Genomic DNA, 17,367 nt, shown 5'->3' on the forward strand with positions numbered 1-17,367 from the left:
TTCCTAATATTTTTCTCTCATTGTTTTTCTCCTAGATCCTTTTTGTGTTCTCGTCCAGTCTATTCCACTGTGTCCTGCCTACCTGTCTTTGTCCTTCGCCCTGTCTAGGTTTTCCTGTCTCCAGCCAGCCAGTCCTTTCCTCCCTCCGGTCCGTGTTTCAGTGTGTCGCCTTCCAGTCCGTTATCTCTGTCCAGATCATCTGCCCGGGTTCCTGTCTCCAGCCTGTCAGCCCTTATCCTCAGTCTGGTCCGTGTTCTCCCTTCCTGACCATTTCTCTGAATCTTGTCCTTCCCTGCTCACCAGCTGCCGTGACAATAGTCTCCCTCGGGTCTGCCCCTAACGCTTCCTATATAGGGGGTGGTCCATCTGGCCAGCTCGCCCATGGGAGGATCGTTGTCACGGTCCAGTGGGTCCACCCTCAAGTCTCCATAGTATAGTCCTCACATCAGGGAAGTCGGGTCAGACGAGGAAGTACCGAATCAGAAGACAAGTAGTAAAAACCCTAGGACACAGCTGAAGTCAGAAACCAGAGAAGCAGATGAGGTACAGAATCAGCAGACAAAATCACAACAGGGAACAAACCAGGTCAAAACCAAACAGACAGAAAATGACTCAGGCACTAAGGCACAGGCACACAGGGGTCCACGTACTCAGCCGAGGGTAAAAGTATAACCGACGATGCCTAGACCCACAAAGAGGCTATAAAAAGCCTCGCTGAAACCAAAGGGAGGCTCCCAAGATTAACCCCAGCAGCTCTACACCTAAGCAACCCAGGCAAACCATGACATTTATCATGTATGCTTACCCTCACTCTCACTGTGGCTAAGCTTAGGTCTATTTTGACCTTATAACATACTTTTTCATTTCTTTTTGCTATTTTTGCATTCTCAATATAATAATCTGAATTGTGTATATTTTCGATATACTCCACATAGCACTATTATTCATGCAGGTCTTGGGCTGAGGGAAATCTCTGTTCTATTGTTCCTCATTAATTTTATTGCTTTTATCATGTATGTGTAGATTGTGTATCTTAATAAAGCTTCTTACGGTTTCTTTATATGGACTTGTATAGCTCTGCTTCCTTTTGGGTTCTATATGGCATAATTGTGTATGTACAGTATGACAGGAGTATACAATTGTGCAGAATATGGCATCAAGATCTGCATGTAAAGTATATAACAGCAACTGCAATATTTACAAAATGAGGCCACTATATATGTACACATTGTGCTTGTGATAAAAATACAATGAATATACAGTATGTGGACATGTCTCTGGTAATCGGAGGTTCATGGGTTCATGCCTGATCAGGGGATTGATGGTACATGCATAGAAGAAGGTATCCAAAAGCATCTCTATGTTTTCTTTAGAGATCACACTGGCATTAGTACTTCTAGTGAAGGAAGGGACAGCTGAACAGGAGGAGGAACAACTGGGCGGCATCTCTGGAAAATGATCAAGATTGAATGAGTAAGTTGTCCAGTAATTCAGTAAAAGGATTAGGTACACAGAGCCAAGGCAAGTACAAGCAGCCTGGATTGGAGACTGACCCAACTGTAACTAAATGGGTGGTGTGTAATACCTTACTGGAATGAGGAGCCATTCACGGGCGTCAGGAAAGGTGGCTCCTCCAGCGGCAAAATAGGTTGTGGCATTGTAGAGGCAGCAGTGGACGAACCAGGTGCCTCAAGAACCTGCAGAAAGTGAACAGGAAATCTTGTCTTGGGGAGAAAGCAGGGTCACTATATTTCCAGAGAGATCTTAAAAAAAAAAAAAAAAAAAACTTTTTTGCCAGATCAGAGTGAAATTGTGCAACAATTGATTTTCAAAATCATAGTAAATGCATACTACTCTGTATAAAAAAAGCTTTGGGTTTGCCTTTATATTGCTCAATATGGATCCCATAGTAAAAGCGTCTGGAGCAGGTTCGAGTATTGTATATATTTACATGTATACAGATACAGTATACATAGATCTACAGTGCTGGGTCCTTAAAGAGAATCTGTCAGTAGGATCAACCCTCGTAAAATGAGACCTTAATAACTGCGATCTGATGTTTTATTCCAGAGAAATCCATGTTTATCTTATATGTAAATGAGCTGTTAAGATCCATGGAACAGACATAGATATCCATGAGAATGCCAGGCGGATATGTAATGACTGACCGTCTGCTCTCATAATCACACACAGTTCTGCACAGTACAGCAGAGCCAACACAGAACAGCAAAAGTGAACTTTGTGTCATTAGATTTCCAGCAGTGACCCTTCATAGCACTTTCATCTCTGTGCCTGATTATAACCAACACAGTACAGCAGAGTTGAACTTTGTCTCATTGCAAACAAATTTGCAGTGATGTCACCTCTGCTGTATTGCTCTTCCCCCCCACACACACTGGCTGCCAGTGAGATGGAAGCTGAAGCCCTGTGTGAGAGCACACCTGCAATGTGTTACTATCACAGATGTGAACTTTGTCTCATTAAAGTGTTAGCTCTACTGTTCTGTGTTAGCTCTGCTGTAATATGCTAGTGCCGATCTCACTGCAGAGCTGTGTGTGATTATGAGAGAAGACTGCCAGTCATTACATGTTTTACACTGGTAATGCACCATTTCCATATTAAAGAGAACCTGTCAGCAGAATTTAGCCCTATAAACTAAAACAATGGCCATAATAGCGCTATAATAGTGCTAATCAGATACCTGATGTAACGGGATCCGCTCAGTGGCTGATGAATACTCACCTTATGATGTTTTTATAAAATGGCACCTTGTGTGCTTCGGCGTCCTGTGTGCAAGACTTCAATAACATGGCGCTGAATACAGTGCATGCACAGATCGAGATTTCAGCTCGGTGAAAAATGTACTGAGCCGCAACCTCGATCTGAGCATGCGCCACATCTGCCGCCATTGTAATGAAGTCCGGCACTCAGGACATCGACCCACTGCGCACGTGTCCCCCACACAATAATGGCGGCGGAGCGGATTTTTAAAAAGGATTATTCAGTGACCTGTACAAGAGGCAGAGGAGGCTGGTGGGGGGTGCAGAACCAGAAGAAGATCCTGCCCCCACGTCTTGCACCAAAGCACACAGGTCGTAATTTTCTGAAAACTTCACAAGGTGAGTATTCAGCAGCCACCGAGCGGATCCCTTTACGTCAGGTGTCATATTAATCAGCATCACACTGCCATTATGGCCATGCTTTTAGTTTACAGGACTAAATCCTGCTGACAGATTCGCTTTAATAGCTCATTCAGATATTAACAATATTGTGGATTTCTCTGGAATAAGACATCAGATCGCAGATATCAAGGTTTCACTTTATTCAGATTCCTATGACTAAAGGTACCGTCACACTAAGCGACGCTGCAGCGATACCGACAACGATGTCGATCGCTGCAGCGTCGCTGTGTGGTCGCTGGAGAGCTGTCACACAGACAGCTCTCCAGCGACCAACGATCCCGAAGTCCCCTGGTAACCAGGGTAAACATCGGGTTACTAAGCGCAGGGCCGCGCTTGGTAACCCGATGTTTACCCTAGTTACCGCTGTAAATGTAAAAAAAAACAAAAAACACTACATACTTACATTCCGTGTCTGTCCCCCGGCGCTGTGCTTCTCTGCACTGACAGTGAGCGCCAGCCGGAAAGCACAGCGGTGATGTCACCGCTGTAATCTGCTTTCTGGCCGGCGCTTACACAGTGCAGAGAAGCACATCGCCGGGGACAGACAGCGGAAGGTAAGTATGTAGTGTTTTTTTTTTTTTTTACGTTTACGCTGGTAACCAGGGTAAACATCAGGTTACTAAGCGCGGCCCTGCGCTTAGTAACCCGATGTTTACCCTGGTTACCAGTGAAGACATCGCTGAATCGGCGTCACACACGCCGATTCAGCGATGTCTGCGGGAGATCCAGCGACGAAATAAAGTTCTGGACTTTCTGCTCCGACCAACGATGGCACAGCAGGATCCTGATCGCTGCTGCCTGTCAAACTCAACGATATCGCTATCCAGGATGCTGCAACGTCACAGATCGCTAGCGATATCGTTCAGTGTGACGGTACCTTTACATGGCAATATAGAGAGCTTAGGAGGGTTGATACTACGGACAGATTCCCTGTAACCCTATACTATTGAAAATTTGCAATGTGGGGTTAAAGCTCCTTCAATCGAGAAAGAGCAGGTCTAGACTCTAGGGAGAAAAAAACAAAACAATATATTACCACTTTTGCTTTCTCTTTGGCCAGCTATGTAGCACTCAGTTAGGGTATGTGCACACGTTGCGGATTTTGCTGCGGATCCGCAGCAGTTACCCATGAGTTTACAGTACAATGTAAACCTATGGGAAACGAAATCCGCAGTGCCAATGCTGCGGAAAAAAACGCGTGGAAATGCAGCGCTTTATTTTCCGCAGCATGTCAATTCTTTGTGCGGAATCCGCAGCGTTTTTACACTTGCTCCAATAGAAAACTGCAGATGTAAAACCGCAGCGGAATCCGCAATAGAAACCGCAATAAATCCGCAGGAAAAACCGCTGCGGTTTTGCACTGCAGATTTATCAAATCCGCTGCGGAAAAATCTGCAGAGGAGCTTTCTACGTGTGCCCATACTTTAAGTGCTAAACAGCAAGCAGAAGCATCGGGAACTTCCAATACTTCTATAGGACCTGGCATCTATAATCACAGGGTCTGTGCTGGCATAGCAGACCCAGATCAGTTCTACTATTGATGCCTGGCACAGCAGACCCAGATCAGTTCTACCAGTGATGCCTGGCACCGCAAACCCAGATCAGTTCTACCAGTGATGCCTGGCACAGCAGACCCAGATCAGTTCTACCATAGCTCCCAACCGTCCCTCATACTGCAGGACTGTCCCGATTTTGAGGCTGTGCCCCGCAGGAGAAGCAGCCAACACACCCCTTGTATTAGACCACGCCCCCTCCGTACCTTCTTCTTCCGATGGGCTGGTTCAGACTTCAGAGAGGGAGAGAGGACATTCTGAGGTACGTGCGTGTGTGTTGCACACATACATGCAGCTGGCCCTGCTGTGCTTAAAGTAAAAGGCATTATAACCAGGAGTAGTGGCAGCAGTTAGAGCAATCCAGTGCAGCCTGTTAGTCATAGGCACAGTGTATATATATATATATATATATATATATATATATATATATATATATATCCTTCATATACTACAGCAGTTATGGAGTGGAGCCAGTAGATAGTGGTGTTGACTGAGTGCATTCAGAGTTCGCAGAGCTGGGCAAAATTGCAATGTGCAGGATCTGTGAGGCAGCAGTGTGCACAGCGACAGGTGGTGAAATCTTTGCCTGCATTGTAAGCAGAGCTGCTGGGACACATCCACAGCCCCGACTGTACACTGGCATTGTCATGTGTGACCATTATACAGTATTTAGCATTATGTGGGGCCATTATACAGAATGGAGCATCGTGTCTGGCCATTATACAGTATGGAGCATGTGTGGCCATTATACATGAAGCACTGTGTGGCCATTATACAGTATGGAGCACCATGTGGGGTCATTATACAGTATGGAGCATCATGTGTGGCCATTATACAGTATGGAGCACCATGTGTGGCCATTATACAGTATGGAGCACCATGTGTGGCCATTATACAGTATGGAGCATCATGTGTGGCCATTATACAGGATGGAGTATCATGTGGGGCCATTATACAGTATTGAGCATCATGTGTGGCCATAATACAGTATAGAGCACGTGGGGGGCCATTATACATTATGGAGCATCATGTGGGGCCTGTTGTGAATTCTGTGGTCAAGCTCCCTCCTGTGGTCATGAGTGGTACTGCGGCTGGTTCTGTCTATGAGCTTCCTCTGGTGGATGTGAGTGAGGCTGCGGCTTCTGAGTTTCCTTCCTCAGGTGCCGAGGTTAAGTCGTTAGGTGCCGCTCTATTTAACTCCACCTAGTTCTTTGTTCCTGGCCTCCAGTCAATGTTCCAGTATTGGTCTTGCTCTCTCTCCTGGATCGTTCTTGTGGCCTGTCTGCCCTGCATAAGCTAAGTTCTGCTTGTGTTACTTTTGTTTGCTATTTTTTCTGTCCAGCTTGCTATATTGGTTTTTCTTGCTTGCTGGAAGCTCTGGGACGCAGAGGGAGCGCCTCCGTACCGTTAGTCGGTGCGGAGGGTCTTTTTGCGCCCTCTGTGTAGTTGTTTGTAGGTTTTTGTGCTGGCCGCAAAGCTATCTTTCCTATCCTCGGTCTATTCAGTAAGTCGGGCCTCACTTTGCTAAAATCTATTTCATCTCTGTGTTTGTATTTTCATCTTTGCTCACAGTCATTATATGTGGGGGGCTGCCTTTTCCTTTGGGGAATTTCTCTGAGGCAAGGTAGGCTTATTTTTCTATCTTCAGGGCTAGCTAGTTTCTCAGGCTGTGCCCGAGGCGCCTAGGTCTGGTCAGGAGCGCTCCACGGCTACCTCTAGTGTGGTGTGATAGGATTAGGGATTGCGGTCAGCAGAGTTCCCACATCTCAGAGCTCGTCCTATGTTATTAGTAACTATCAGGTCACTTGGTGTGCTCTTAACCACCAGGTCTATTGTGGTTCTGAATCACCAGTTCATAACAGGGGCCATTATACTGTATTGAGCATCATGTGAGGTCATTATACAATATGTAGCATGTGTGGCTATTATACAGTATTGAGCATCATGTGTGGCCATTGTACAGTATGGAGGATCCTGTGGGGCCATTATACAGTATGGAGCTTCATGTGGGGCCATTATACAGTATTGAGCATCATGTGTGGCCATTATACAGTATGGAGCTTCATGTGGGGCCATTATACAGTATTGAGCATCATGTGTGGTCATTATACAGTATGGAGCATCATGTGCAGTCATTATACAGTATGGAGCTTCATGTGGGGCCATTATACAGTATTGAGCATCATGTGTGGCCATTATACAGTATGTAGCATGTGGGGCCATTATATAGTATTGAGCATCATGTGTGGCCATATTTTTTTCTTTTTAGAACTATTGTTTATGAAACAGCATGATCAGCAGTGCCAAATGGGTGTGGTTGGGCGTGGATATGGGTGTGACTAGTTGTGAAATGGGTGTGGTCAGGGGCATGGCCTAAAATTTGCCACTACCTTTGTCCCTCTTTGCCTTCTTCAAAAGTTTGGAGGTATGGTTCTACCAATGATGCCTGGCACCGCAGACCCAGATCAGTTCTACCGGTGATGCCTGGCACCGCAGACCCAGATCAGTTCTACCAGAGATGCCTGGCACCGCAGACCCAGATCAGTTCTACCAGCGATGCCTGGCACCGCAGACCCAGATCAGTTCTAGCAGCGATGCCTGGCACCGCAGACCCAGATCAGTTCTAGTAGCGATGCCTGGCACCGCAGACCCAGATCAGTTCTACCAGCGATGCCTGGCACCGCAGACCCAGATCAGTTCTACCAGCGATGCCTGGCACCGCAGACCCAGATCAGTTCTACCAGCGATGCCTGGCACCGCAGACCCAGATCAGTTCTAGCAGCGATGCCTGGCACCGCAGACCCAGATCAGTTCTACCAGCGATGCCTGGCACCGCAGACCCAGATCAGTTCTACCAGCGATGCCTGGCACCGCAGACCAAGATCAGTTCTAGCAGCGATGCCTGGCACCGCAGACCCAGATTAGTTCTACCAGCGATGCCTGGCACCGCAGACCCAGATCAGTTCTAGCAGCGATGCCTGGCACCGCAGACCCAGATCAGTTCTAGCAGCGATGCCTGGCACCGCAGACCCAGATCAGTTCTAGCAGCGATGCTTGGCACCATAGGGGGCTGTTTAACCCTGTAATGGGAAATGTGAGGTCCCAGTTACAGCAGGGAAAAATTATAAAAACGAAAAAAAAAAAATCTCACCAGAGACCTTTTATAATCTATTGGGTAAAAAGTTATGTCATCAATAAAAAAAATTAATAAAAATGAAATGTTCCCACAACAATAAAATCCAAAAACGTACGTTGTATTTTTATAAAGAACATGATCTACAAGCCAGTGATAACCTCCAGCACTCACACCACAGGGGCAGACGGGAACAGGAAAAGACTAACAAACCAAAACAGCGCTGAGCCTGTCAAATAAGACAAACCGTCCAGCCTGGAACAGAGCCTGGTACAGCCACGGAAAAGGACAGACATGAGGAGACATAGGAAGGAGCACCGGCGGCCGGTAATGGTGACTAAGGGGTTAGCGAGGCTGCACCCGTACAACGCCTCCGTGTTATTCCGTGCACGGCCTCAGGACATGCGACCAGTGAGCACAAGTCACACACTGCGGACACTCACCAGCTGCGGCATCCCAGGCGATCCCATAGTCACGTGATCAGCTGACTGGCGGATGCTACATGCCAAAAGGGCCTTTCAAGACGTCATGACCATGTGACCAGTTCAGAGAAGATGCCTGGCCTGCCTTGGTGACAGGCGATGCCAGGGCACTGAGGGGCAGGCTGCTTCACAGGAGGGTAGAGGCTAACTCCAAGTCGGCTAAGGGACCTCTGCTGACGTCGTGCCCATGTGACCGGAAGGGGCGGAGCTTCTTCCTCCACAGAGCAGACATGAGGAAGCTGTGGATGTCATGGCGGGATTTCGTGCAGGATTTGGACTGTTTTGTGCAGGATTTGCCTCTTCCTCCATAGAGCAGAGCAGACAGGAGGAAGCTGTGGATGTCATGGCGGGATTTCGAGGATTTTGTCCAAGATTTGGAGTGTTTTGGGTCGTTCTCCATAGTCACAGATCAGGTAAGTGGGAGTCTGCCTGGGGAGAAAGGGGTGATGATGCTTGCATGGGGCTGCATGTGCATGCTGGACGGGGGTCTGCCTGGGGAGAAGGGGTTGATGCTTGCATGGGGCTTGCATGGGGCTGCATGTGCATGCTGGAGGGGGTCTGTCTGGGGAGAAGGGGGTGATGTTTGCATGGGGCTGCATGTGAATGCAGGACGGGGGGTCTGCCTGGGGAGAAAGGGGTGATGCTTGCGTGGGGCTGCATGTGCATGGGGCTGCATGTGCATGCTGGATGGGTGTCTGCCTGGAGAGAAGGGGGTGATGCTTGCATGGGGCTGCATGTGCATGCTTGAGGGAGCTTGCATGGGGCTGCATGTGCATGCTGGAGGGGGTCTGCCTGGGGAGAAGGGGGTGATGTTTGCATGGGGCTGCATGTGAATGCAGGACGGGGGTCTGCCTGGGGAGAAAGGGGTGATGCTTGCGTGGGGCTGCATGTGCATGGGACTGCACGTGCATGCTGGACGGGGGTCTGCCTGGGGAGAAGGGGGTAATGTTGCTTGCATGGGGCTGCATGTGTATAGTGGAGGGGGGTCTGCCTGGAGAGAAGGGGGTGATGCTTTCATGGGGCTGCATGTGCATGCTGGAGGGGGGCTTGCATGGGGCTGCATGTGCATGCTGGAGGGGGTCTGCCTGGGGAGATGGGGGTGATGTTTGCATGGGGCTGCACGTGCATGCAGGACGGGGGGTCTGCCTGGGGAGATAGGGGTGATGCTTGCATGGGGCTGCATGTGCATGCTGGACGGGGGGCCTGCCTGGGGAAGGGGGTGATGTTGCTTGCCTGGGACTGCGTGCTGGAGGGGCCTGCCTGGGGAAGGGAGACTGCATGCTGGGGGTCTCTGTTGGAAGGGGGTCATGTTCCTTGCGAGCGGGGCTGCGTGTCTGTTGGGAAGGGGGGCAGCGTGCTGGGGGTCTCTGGGGAAGAGAGGCTGTGTGCTGGAGTCTCTGTTGGGAAGGGGTCATGTTGCATGCGTGGGGGATCTGTGTGCAGGGGGGTCTACCTGCTGAGTGGGACTGATGTTGTTTGCATGGGTCTGCATGGTGTGGGGGGCTGTTGTCACATACTGTGCAGGTCAGTGTGTGATGTCACTTGCGGTGGGGGGTGTAGGGAAGTATAGTGCTACCTGTGAGGGGGCGAACAGGGGAGGGGATGAATGATGATGGAGATCTGAGGGATTGATATTACTTAACATGAGAATCTCTGCCTGATGGTGAGTCGGTCCTGTTGTGTGTTTTTTTTTTTTTAATAAAACTTTCTCATTAATATTATTGGGCGCACATGACGTCAGGATGATGACTGACCTATGACCTCTGGGAGCAAAACTGCGTGATAATGTCTCCAGATCCCGGGCTTTATTCTCTCCTCGCACGCTATTCTGTTCAGTATTAGCCTGGTGGCCACTGGTGTCAGCCACTACTTGAGTTTTCTGCATGATTTTTTCTGTTTTATTCTAGGTATTGTGGCTTTTCCCCATCCTGTGTCCTCCAGAGCAGTGACCTCCCTACAGATGTCATTTCATCACTGGACTTCTCTTCACCAAGTGGAATGCTTGTGCCCCCACAATCCATGCGAGGACCCAAAGTGATGGCACTGTGGGTGTCTGATAATGTCAGACAGATGAGTATATTTCCTACAAAAAACCCCCAAGAAAGCAAAACGTCCCTCCGCCTCCCCGGCGGGTCCCTCCGCCTCCCCGGCGGGTCCCTCCGCCTCCCCGGCGGGTCCCTCCGCCTCCCCGGCGGGTCCCTCCGCCTCCCCGGCGGGTCCCTCCGCCTCCCCGGCGGGTCCCTCCGCCTCCCCGGCGGGTCCCTCCGCCTCCCCGGCGGGTCCCTCCGCCTCCCCGGCGGGTCCCTCCGCCTCCCCGGCGGGTCCCTCCGCCTCCCCGGCCCCCGGCGGGTCCCTCCGCCTCCCCGGCCCACGGCGGGTCCCTCCGCCTCCCCGGCCCCCGGCGGGTCCCTCCGCCTCCCCGGCCCCCGGCGGGTCCCTCCAAAATTCAAGTTGAGCTAAGCCAACCAGCATCAGGGGCTTATCTACAGCATTCTGTAATGCTGTTGCTGTAGATAAGCCCCCGATGTATCCTGAAAGATGAGAAAAAGAGGTTATAATATACTCACGAAGGCAGTCCGATCTGATGGGCGTCACGGTCCGGGGCCTCACATCTTGTTAGGATGACGTCCTCTTCTTGTCTTCACCCTGCAGTGCGCAGGCGCCGGGAAAGGTCAGAGATGCCTGGGGCCTGCGCACTGCAGTGCTTTGTGCTGGAGCTGCAGTGAGAAGACAAGAAGAGGACGGCATCTGATGAAGATAGGTGCTGGACCGGACCGCGATGCCCATTGGACAGGACTGGGACTGTCCGTGGGTGAGTATAATCTAACCTCTTTTTCTCATTTGTTTAGGATACATCGGAGGCTTATCTACAGCATTACAGAATGCATTACAGAATGCTGTAGGTGAGCTCCTGATGCTGGTGGGCTTAGCTCACCCTTGATTTTGGGGGTGACAGGTTCCCTTTAAGCACCACAATACAATTTTTGCAGCTGAAGCACAGGGGACTTTGGTACAAAATGTGTTTTGCTTTTTTATCATTAATCTGTCTTTAATGTTTAAAGGGAACCTGTCACCCCGTTTTTTGAGATTGAGCTATAAATACTGTTAAATAGGGCCTGCGCTGTGTGTTCCTATAGTGTATGTAGTGTACCCCGATTCCCCACCTATGCTGAGAAATAACTTACCAAAGTCGCCGTTTTCGCCTGTCAATCAGGCTGGTCAGGTCGGGAGGGCGTGGTGACATCGCTGGTTCTTCCTCAGCTTTACGTTAGTGGCGTAGTGGTGAACAAGCAGCGCGCGATCTGCGCTGTCATCCCTTTCGTCGGTGGGGGCGGCCATCTTCCTGGGGCCGCGCGTGCGCAGATCGAGTGCTCTGCTGCACGGGGCTTCAGGAAAATGGCCGCGGGATGCCGCGCGTGCGCATTAGAGATCGCGGCGGCCATTTTCCCAAAACCAGCAGAGGGCGCCCTCATATGAACTCGAGCCAGGGAGCTTTCTAGGAAAGTTCCCACGCTCCAGGAACAGCCAGCAAAGGGCGCCTCACCGCAAATGAAGGTAAATATAGGTCAATGACCTACTTTACCTTCATTCCCCGGGGTTTTGCAGGCAGGAGCAGCGCTGCATTAGCAGAGCTCCTGGCTGCAAAATGTTTTAACCCCTTCAGATGGATTTACATCGTGGGACCTTACAGATCTTCGGAAGGTATGTATATTGTTGGTTTATTATTTTTACTTTGTTACAGAGCGAGGGTCTTCAGATGGATTGAGCGTAGAATAAATTATTACAACAACCTTTGTTTTTATTTCAATAAAATAATTTTTAATAATGTGTGTGTTTTTTTTAACCCTTTACTAGTATTGGATTAATAATGGATAGGTGTCATAATTGATGCCTCTCCATTATTAATTTGGCTTAATGTCACCTTACAATAGCAAGGTGGCATTAACCCTTCATTACCCCATATCCCACCGCTACACGGGAATGGGAAGAGAGTGGCCAAGTGCCAGAATAGGCGCATCTTCCAGATGTGCCTTTTCTGGGGTGGCTGGGGGCAGATGTTTTTAGCCGGGGGGGGGGCAATAACCATGGACCCTCTCCAGGCTATTAATGTCTGTCCTCAGTCACTGGCTTTACTACTCTGGCGGAGAAAATTGCGCGGGAGCCCACGCCAATTTTTTCCGCCATTTAACACTTTAATGGCTAGAACGGACAAATTTTGCATATACACACTACTAACAGTAGTGTGGAATATGCAAAAAAAATGGGGATATGAGATGGTTTACTGTATGTAAACCATGTCTCATCATGTCGGGTTTAGGAAGGAGATAGCAAAAGCCGGTGATTGAATTACCGGCTTTAAAGCTATCTCGCGCTGTATGAAATATTAATATATATATACATATACTGTATGTGTCTACTGACATATATATAGACAGTATATATGTTTTTTTTTAAACATGGATCCCTTGTATAGCCGTATGTCGGTTTTGCAAGCCTGTGAGAAAAACACGCAGTACAGATGCCATACGGAGGATGCCATGCGCAAAAAACACTGAAACACCCTGCTTACGGAGGAGCTATGGACCACTATTTTGGGGACTTTTCAGCGTATTACGGCCATAATATACGGACCGCATTGTCTTACGCTGAGTGTGACGCCGGCCTATGGCTGATAGACACTTCTGCTGGTTGTCCTCGTATGACCTCGAGCGTGGGAACTTTTCAGAATATTCTCCCAGCCTCGAGGTCATATGAGGACAACCAGCAGAGGGCGCATCACCGCGAATGAAGGTAACTACAGGTCATTGACCTACTTTCCATTCATTCGCTGGGGTTTTACAGGCAGGAGCACAGCTGCATTATAGCAGAGCTCCTGCCTGTAAAATATTTTAACCCCTTCAGATGGATTTACATCGGTGGACGTGACAGATCATCGGAAGGTATGAGATATTGTTGTTTTTTTATTTTTCCTTTGTTACAGAGCGAGGGTCTTCAGGTGGATTACCAGGATGATAAAATATTCCAACAACCTGTGTTTGTATTTCATTAAAAGACTTTGTAATAATGTGTGTGTGTTTTTTTTAACCATTTCATACAATTGGATTAATAATGGATAGGTGTCATAATTGACGCCTCTCCATTATTAATCTGGCTTAATGTCACCTTACAATAGCAAGGTGACATTAACCCTTCATTACCCCATATCCCACTGCTACACGGGAATGGGAAGAGAGTGGCCAAGTGCCAGAATAGGCGCATCTTCCAGATGTGCCTTTTCTGGGGGCAGATGTTTTTAGCCAGGGAGGGGGCCAATAACCATGGACTATCTGCCCTCAGTCACTGGCTTTACTACTCTGGTGGAGATATGAAATAGGAAATATCTATCCGATGATTTCTAGGTAACTATAAAATACACTTAAGATTATATACCTGTGATGTTCGCTGTTCACCTTGGTGTAGCATTTCATCTGATTGTGAGGCACTGTTTTAATATTTATATGTTGTTTTATGTATGTTAAATAAAGATTTTGTCTTAAAGAATACACTTCGTGACTAGGGTTTATTACGTTATGGCCAATATGTTTATATTGAGCTTGGAATGTGGCCCATTGGTAACCTGAGGAAATGGGTTGGTGCGTTTTGTTCATTCATTGTATATAAACCATGTCTCATATCATGTCGGGCTTAGGAAGGAGATAGCTTTAAAGCCGATAATTCAATTGCCGGCTTTTGCTATCTCGCGCTGGATGAAATATTAATATATATATACATATATGTGTCTACTGATATATATATATATATATATATATATATATATATATATATATATATATATGACAGTATATATGTTGTTACGATTTTTTGAGCACATGGATCCATTGTATGTCCATAGGTCGGTTTTGCAAGCCTGCGAGAAAATCTCGCAGTACGGATGCCATACGGATTACATACGGAGGATGCCATGCGCAAAATACGCTGATACACCCTGCCTACGGAGGAGATACGGACCACTATTTTGGGGACTTTTCTGCGTATTACGGCCGTAAATTACGGACCGTATTGTCTTACGCCGAGTGTGACCACGGCCTAAGGGTGGCATGGAAGCCACCACCTGTGAGGTCACTGGAGATTACAGTTTGCGGTTATCACAGAACCCTCTGAGCTGTCAACTGTCACTTGAGGTGAACTCAAGGAGCACAGTGACCGGCAATATGCATAACCTGGCGGAAACATTGTAGTAGGTTGGATTGCCGGACTGCCCCCTGCGTGACACAGGGACACTACAGTACGGAAGTCCGACAGTGAACCAGTGGAATCATTACAGTGCATCAGATGGTGAATCACTGTTGGACTGCGTTGCCCACTAGAATTTGTTACATACAGCAAGCTAAATCTAAGTGGGCAGAAGGACCTGGTGTTTTAGCTTACTAAGCTTAGCTTACTAAGGCTAGGGTCACATTGCGTTAGGGCAGTCCGTTTAGCGCATAGCGCTATGGACTGCGCTAACGCAATGTCCCAAAAGGGATCGCATTAGCTGATCCCGCTAGCGCAGATCCCCGATCTGCGCTAGCGAGGAACGGACCGCGAACGCTGCAAGCAGTGTTCGCGGTCTGACACTCAAATGACCGCACATCGCTAGTGCACGCCCAATGTGGGCGTGCGCTAGCGATGCGTTCGCCATTACAGGCTATGGCGGCGTTAACGGACTACGTTACACCGCGTTATGCCGCGGTGTAACATAGTCAATTAATCGCGGTCACATAACGCAATGTGACCCTAGCCTAAGTCTGGTATTAAACCACTTCAAGGGACCTGGTCCTTTATCCCACTTGGATTTAGCTTTCTCACAGTGAGCAGGCTAAATTCAAGTTGGCAGAAGGACCTGGTCCTTTAGCCTGCTAGATCTAGTAGATCATCTTTCGTCGCAATGCGTCGGGCCGACGTACCGACGGACGTTGTGAAAGTTTTGCACGACGTGGGCAGCGGATACAGTTTTTCGACGCATCCGCTGCCCATTCTGCAGTCTGGGGAGGAGGGGGCGGAGTTTCAGCCGCGCATGCGCGGTCGAAAATGGCAGACGCGATGTACAAAAACACGTTACATTGAACATTTTTTTGTGACGACGGTCCGCCAAAACACGACGGATCCGTAGCACGACGGACGCGACGTGTCGCGATCCGTCGCTAATACAAGTTTATGGTTAAAAAAACGCATCCTGCGAGAACATTTGCAGGATCCGTTTTTGCCCAAAATGACGGATTGCAACGGATTGCAAGAAAAGGAAGTGAGAAAGAGGCCTTAGCCGAATGGGATTTAGCTTTCTCACAGAGAGCAGGCTAAATTCAAGCTGGCAGAAGGACCTGGTCCTTTAGCCTCCTATAGTATTAAAACACTCACAGGCACCTGGTCCTTTAGCCAACTGGGATTTAGTTTTCTCACAGAAACCAGGATAAATCCAAGTTGAAAGAAGGACCTGGTCCTTTAGCCTGCTAGGTCTAGTATTAAAACACTCACACACTCACAGGGACCTGGTCCTTTAGCCGACCGTGATTTAGCTTTCTCACAGAGAGCAGGCTAAATTCAAGCTGGCAGAAGGACCTGGTCCTTTAGTCTGCTAGATCTAGTATTAAAACACTCACAGGGACCTGGTCCTTTAGCCAACTGGGATTTAGCTTTCTCACAGAGAGCAGGCTAAATCCAAGTTGGCAGAAGGACCTGGTCCCTTAGCCTGCTAGATCTAGTGTTAAAACACTCACAGGGACCTGGTCCTTTAGCCAACTGGGATTTAGCTTTCTCACAGAGAGCAGGCTAAATCCAAGTTGGCAGAAGGACCTGGTCCCTTAGCCTGCTAGATTTAGTGTTAAAACACTCACAGGGACCTGGTCCTTTAGCCGACCGGGATTTAGCTTTCTCACAGAGAGCAGGCTAAATTCAAGTTGGCAGAAGGACCTGGTCCTTTAGCCTCCTATAGTATTAAAACACTCACAGGGACCTGGTCCTTTAGCCAACTGGGATTTAGCTTTCTCACAGAGAGCAGGCTAAATCCAAGTTGGCAGAAGGACCTGGTCCCTTAGCCTGCTAGATCTAGTGTTAAAACACTCACAGGGACCTGGTCCTTTAGCCAACTGGGATTTAGCTTTCTCACAGAGGGCAGGCTAAATCCAAGTTGGCAGAAGGACCTGGTCCCTTAGCCTGCTAGATTTAGTGTTAAAACACTCACAGGGACCTGGTCCTTTAGCCGACCGGGATTTAGCTTTCTCACAGAGAGCAGGCTAAATTCAAGTTGGCAGAAGGACCTGGTCCTTTAGCCTCCTATAGTATTAAAACACTCACAGGGACCTGGTCCTTTAGCCAACTGGGATTTAGCTTTCTCACAGAGAGCAGGCTAAATCCAAGTTGGCAGAAGGACCTGGTCCCTTAGCCTGCTAGATCTAGTGTTAAAACACTCACAGGGACCTGGTCCTTCAGTCTGCTAGATCTAGTATTAAAACACTCACAGGGACCTGGTCCTTTAGCCGACCGGGATTTAGCTTTCTCACAGAGAGCAGGCTAAATCCAAGTCGGCAGAAGGACCTGGTCCATTTGGCCAATAGTTATAGAATTGACCCCTTCACAACGCATGATGTAGTTGCATCATATATCATAAAAATATATAAAAAAAAAAATATCACTTTTGCTCCATTTAAAAAAAAAAAAAAAAATTGGAAATTTGGAATTGACGTGTTCAGAAAGGTCTGACCAATCAAAATGTAAAATAATCTGATCAGTAAACGGCACAAAGAGAAAAAAACTCGAAACGCCATAATGACTTTTTTTTGGTTGCCGCAACATTGCAATAAAATAAGAGGTGATCAAAACATGGTATCCGCGCCAAAATGGCATCAATAAGAACGTCCCGCCAAAATAAAAAAAAATCCCAAAGGCGATGTGGATGGAAAAATAAGTTATGGGCAGGAAAAAAAATATTAAAAAAATGAAAATCGCCGGAGAGTTAAATCACTCCTAGGTGCATGCAT

General features: G+C 48.2%; 1 protein-coding gene across 6 annotated transcripts in view; it reads right to left on the reverse strand.

Annotated features, from left to right (window-relative positions):
* Positions 1-8,546, reverse strand: part of LOC138667080 (zinc finger protein 684-like) — an 84,369-nt gene extending 75,823 nt beyond the window's left edge. For 2 of the 6 annotated variants that reach the window (XM_069755367.1, XM_069755364.1), the window contains exon 1: positions 8,312-8,546. The gene's annotated coding sequence lies outside the window, so the exon portion shown is untranslated. Of the gene's footprint in view, positions 1-1,585; positions 1,764-4,941; positions 5,040-8,311 lie in introns of all 6 variants that reach the window. The other 4 variants (XM_069755363.1, XM_069755359.1, XM_069755362.1 and 1 more) reach the window with 4 other exon arrangements.
* Positions 8,547-17,367: the final 8,821 nt, after the last annotated feature.

The sequence above is a fragment of the Ranitomeya imitator genome, chromosome 2 (assembly GCF_032444005.1).
Source record: "Ranitomeya imitator isolate aRanImi1 chromosome 2, aRanImi1.pri, whole genome shotgun sequence".
Lineage (NCBI taxonomy): Eukaryota > Metazoa > Chordata > Amphibia > Anura > Dendrobatidae > Ranitomeya > Ranitomeya imitator.